Raw genomic sequence first — 6000 nt, 5'->3', positions numbered from 1 at the left:
AGTACCCTCTCGATTCAAGAACTCAGATGATCTGCATTCGACTCGCCGAGTCATATGAACAACTCGACGAGTTGTTCTTAAGCTAAGAAGATTGCCTTGGACTCGCCGAGTTGTATGAACAACTCGTCGAGTCCCTCCATTACTGAGTCTAACCTCCGACTCACTGAGTCCAACCTACTGCTCACTGACCTCCACTCGGAATCACTCAAAGGGTAAAAATCGGGGACTCGCGACCTGACTCGCCGAGTCCGAAGAACGACTCGCCGAGTCACATGCATGCAGATCCTAAGAACTCGATTCTGCTCAGCACCACCGCATACAAATTATAGATCTGAGTTCCTAAGGCTGATTTACCACGTAAAGTTTCCAACTTTACGTGTATATACACATGAAAAGGGAGATAAAGGCTAAAAAGGCACTTAGAAGAGTAGATCTAGGGTTATCATGCAAAATGGCTCCGTAAAGGTGATAGATCTACGATTTTGGAACTGAAACATGGCTAGATCCGAAGGCTAATCAATCTAATGTGATCTCTCTACTAAGAACAAGCTAAGAAATGGCTAAAAGAGGCTAAATATGCTTGTTAAAGAGAAATCAATCATAGAAACAGCAGGAATTCGGCTAATACCTCAATGAACTCTGAAATGGGAGCAAGACCTTGGATCTTCTTCTTCTCCTTTGGATCTAGCCTCCTTCTTCTCTTCAAAACTTCAAGATTCACACAAGAAATGCACAATTAATCAAGGAAATGATTAGGGTTTGCTAAATGATGCTTTGAGGGTGAAGGGGACGAGTTTGGGGGCTCATAAGGTGGTTTAAATAGGGTGCAAACCCGGGGATTTAGGGTTTCTACCTGGCAGGCAGACTCGCCGAGTCCCGAATATGGACTCGCCGAGTCACCGACTAACACGTGCTCGAAAACTCAACCCTACTCGACGAGTCAGGCCATAGACTCGCCGAGTCCCTCAAGAAAACTTCTAAATAAATGCCACGGAAACAACATACCAGAGATGGGGCGTTACAGAATTGAACCTAAGATGCGATAGGTGGGAAAAATCTTAACTTGCGTCCATCACTGATGTCGACCACCTACTCGTCCCCAGTTTCTTCTACTAAACCCCATTTCATTTTACAACGTGTTTGCTTATGGCTGCAACTCAAATCAAGTTAACCTCGTTGGTTTCGGCGATTGGTTCGAGATTTTGTGTTCGATTGATTCATCTTCCATGATTTTATGTACAGTGATTAGAAAAATGAGATGTAAGACCGATTTATGTTGATATAATAAGGGGGAGTAAAAGAAATAATCACATTACTCAAAACGACACAGTTTAATGGTTAGGTATATAAGCTTATATATAATTGTTAGGTATATTCAATATTCCCTATATATATATATATATATATATATATATATATATATATATATATATATAGTGTGGTATATTCACTATTCCCTATATGTATGTATATATATATATATATATATATATATATATATATATATATATATATATATATATATAGAGAGAGAGAGAGAGAGAGAAAGAGAGAGGTAGGTTCAAATGTGGATGAACAAATATTGTGTGGATGTAGGGATTAATATGGACCAAGTATTATTTAATTTTAATAAATAATTGATTAAATCATTTACCCTTTAATTTAGGCAAATTATTTTATTTAAAACCCTAGCCTCTTCCATCGACACCCACAAAAACGTATACCTCCCGCCTCCATCATCCTTCGGCCCTAGAAGACCTCACACCACCACTATCTTTTCTCAGAACTTGGAGAGACCATGAAATCCAAAATTGAGAAGGTATTTGATAGGTGATCTATGACTAGTGATCTAATCACATATGGAAGTTTGGTAAAAGCTTTTAGTAGATGAACTCCTGCATTTACACCTGAAAATCATCCTGCAGTCGTAGAGGTTAGGAAATCATACATTAAGACTCAGTATAAATAGTAATATAATTTAAGTTTGATAAACATTAAAATCATGACTTTGTAAAAACTAGTTTGCTTTTCACCAACAAGTCCTATTAGAGAGCACTAAAGACAAAGATATAATAGGCCATTCATTGCCGAATCTTATCTACTTTTCACGAGAGAAGAATAAGTCTGTGCATCATAATTTTAAGGGAGGCGATCCAGCAATCGAACCTCCATTGTATATTCTCAGAACTTGGAAAGGTGAAAGAAAAAGGTCGTTTCCCCACCATATCATCCTTCACATATGGCGAAGAGCCAAAATCTACTCATCCCGGTAACAATCATCCTGGTAACAAGGTTCCTCTAAATCTATTTAGGTTTAATATTCAATCAGATCGAAAGTGTTTGGTATTCTTTTCTTAAATTAGAAATTAATCTTCTCAAATGCTTGATATTCTTTACTATTCGTGTCAGGCTCTTTGCTTTCAAGTACCACTCAGAATGTAGCAAAGTTGAACAACAATGGTGGATGGAAATTAAGAGACAATTTCATGACAATTGAGATCCACCACACCAAAATGTCAAAATATAACAACATGAAACAAGAATGAGAATGAAGATTTTTTCATGAATGATATTGTATTCTTATAGAATGAATATTTTTTTTCAAGAATGACTCACTATAAAACTTGTATTCTAATAGAATGTGGAAAAAATTCAAAAAATAGCACTGTATTTTTATAGAATGCGACAGTAAAAATTGTTTTTTTGTTTATTTTTTAATCTTAGATTCTTCAATAATGTTAATAATTGATGATTCTTCTTTAAGAATGTTCTTATTCTTCTACTCATGGTTCAAAAATTTGTTATTCTTCAAATTATTCATTCAATTAGAATATGTATTCCGTCAAAAATTTTATTCAATCAGAATATGTATTCTATTAGAATATGTATTTTAAACTCTTGGTCCACATTCGTCCCTACATCCACACAATACTTACCATCCACATTATAACCTAGCCCTATATATATATATATATATATATATATATATATATATATATATATATATATATATCAAAATTATAAGTTAATTGAAATATATAATAAAATTAGATACATGTGAATACACAAAAATTGAAAAACACGCAATGGTCTCACTTCGTGAATAATTACTGAAAATTTAAGATATATATGTAGTAATAATCACTTATGTGTGTGTTAAATAATAAATCATTAAGTATATTATACATATTAATCACCGAGTTGACCAAGTTTTACAACACTGCTCGCTTCAGTAAGGGGCTAATGGGGGAGTGCTCGGATTCTGTAACTCGCATCAGTAAGGGGCCGAGTAAAGAGTACCCAGCCGAGTAATCAGATAACTCGATGAGTTTTACAACACTGATTAGGAGTAATAACAATATGTTGAAAGGAATAAAGGGGATTTATCAGGGAGGTGGAGCGTTTGATCGTTTGGAACCATGGGTAATGTCATCCAACACTAATATAAATTCATTAATATTGGAATGTTTGTCATGTATTTATTTCATAGTTATATGTCCAGTGGTCGTAAGGGTGTGTAAATTATGGGATCTATGTGAAAAGTAATAGTGATTGTCTTCATCTACTATGGGATGTCTAAAAGTCGCAAGACTTTTGGATTTGAAAGAATTCTTATAGGTAGATGAGGTAGATGACCTTACTTATATATTGTGTTCACTGTGTGTATGTAATTATGGCATTATGTCTTGATATATGTAAACATTGTTATAAATAAGGTTGTTATTGTATGAATAATATTATGGTAATGTACGAAAACAAAGAAGAAAACATAAAAAAAACAGAGACATGTGTTTAACACACTGTTCTTAAAACAAATCTATCCGCTACCGGGTGTTTATTTCCCATGATACAACAGTTTGAAGTGGTTCTTCTAGACCACCCGTACACTCAATAGATCTATATTTTACCTTCTATATAACAAGAAAATGAAGAAGACAAAAATGAAGAAGAAGAGATTTTGGTTGCATTCTTGTTGTATCTCAAATGGTTGAGGAATGATTGTATTTATACTACAAACCATAACCAACAAACAATTAAATTGTCATTAAAACACAATTCATAACCGATATTATATTTAATATCGTTCTTAATTACGAGTTGTAACCTAAAATTGAACATCAATTTTTGATTATACACCATTCAACCCCTCAACTTTGGTGTTTAATTTCAATTCACCAAATTTTTTTCCAACGATCCCCCACATGAATTGAACTTGATCAAACATTTTCAAGTTACTTAGATAAAATCTAGCAGTTGTATCATGCATAGGATAGGTAGATGTTACCTTTGAACCATCCCTTAAGATACATATTTATTCTACTAACTGACCATTAGACTCGATGTCCTTGAACTGTTCTGTCATTTGTGTAAATAATCAATATGTATCTCACATGATTCTCCATGACCAAGTTAGGTTCTCATTGATGTGTCCATTATGGTCATGAAAACTTGCCTAGTTCTGTAAGGTACCGTTTGGTATGAAGTACTGAACTGGACAGAACAGATCAAAAAATATTAAAGAGGCGTTTGGCATGAGTGGAACAAGAACAAATTGAAAATTTGACCAAGTCAATGACACTAGTTAACTATTTTTTAGTCCCACCAAAATAGATGGAAAAAGTGGAACAAATACTAAAATGACAAAAAAAGAAGGCAACCACCAATGCTAATCTCTCTCCTTCATGTTATTAAAACCTCTTACACGATGATGTGTTCTTTTTCCCTTTACAATTATTAATCACCAAATATATAATCATATGCATGAAAATGGACATGAATTTGAGGAATACAAGGGGTTCATTTTGTTTCTTTATTATTATTATTATTATTATTATTATTATTATTATTATTATTATTATATATATATATATATATATAATGAATACTTTATTAAAAAAATTACTGAAATATCATGTGAATATGATGTTATGGCTATAATTATTGTATGGTGGAAAAAAATAAAAAATAAAAGAAACACGCACAAAAAAAATATGAATGTCTTAAGGCAATTTTGTAATTTTGATGTTATGTTATGTTCTGTGCTAGCATTGCCAAACGCCTTGTAAATAATCAGAGTTGTCCAGTCCAGTTCAGTCTAGTCCAGTGCAATTCAGTCAAGTTCCATCTTGTCCATGCACCAAAAGCTACCTAAGAGCTCTTAGGAATGTGCTCATACAATTCCTTTTGAAGCGACCCCACTTCTCTCTTACATGGTGATTCTATAATAATCATTAAAAGCTAATTCGTAATGATTTCCAATTTATCATCCACACTATAAGCTTAACTTGCATCACTGTTTGTTTTAGGAATGGGTTGGGGTTGACCCCCACAGTGATTCACAAATGTTATATGCAAGCAGGTTGTCCCATTGAACCTAGATCTTGGGATATCTAGTCAACTATGTTGGGTTTTCCTTCGAAGTAACTTATTGATCTATGGGTTTTAGTCCCATTCCTCGTAATGACCTCTCATTCTAATCATTTCATTAGCGAATCCACAATCTTATTTTGACTTTATGTAGTCATTAAAGATAATTCATATTGAGGGTCGTTGTTGAATGGTGTTATGTCTTTGACAAATATGTCTAGACTCACCATTATTTACATCATCGTGTACATATATATGGGTTATTGGCTCATCATGGGACGTTTCTCGAGAACTTACAAAGCCCTTTAGTTCATTGTCCAACCTTGGATAAGCTTGGAAATTTGTTCTCTTATATTTGCCAACAAATTTTGACCATTATCAATATGGTTATTACTACACCATAGTTACCACCATTGAATATGCATAATTATGTCAACATAATACGATAAACATATGTACTACATGTATATGTGTATTCACAATAACATTGGCCAGATGTAATTACGAATATTCCATAAATGAGTTTTCTTGCAAATATCGTATTTTAACATGTAATTTCTTGCTTTAACCATCTACATGTTAAATTCTTTTAGGCATCCTATCTCAAGGATCATATTATGTCATAAAATAGAA

Source organism: Lactuca sativa, chromosome 1, assembly GCF_002870075.4.
Source record: "Lactuca sativa cultivar Salinas chromosome 1, Lsat_Salinas_v11, whole genome shotgun sequence".
Taxonomy (NCBI): domain Eukaryota; kingdom Viridiplantae; phylum Streptophyta; class Magnoliopsida; order Asterales; family Asteraceae; genus Lactuca; species Lactuca sativa.
The sequence above is the reverse complement of the archived record's forward strand: the minus strand, read 5'-3'. Positions refer to the sequence as shown.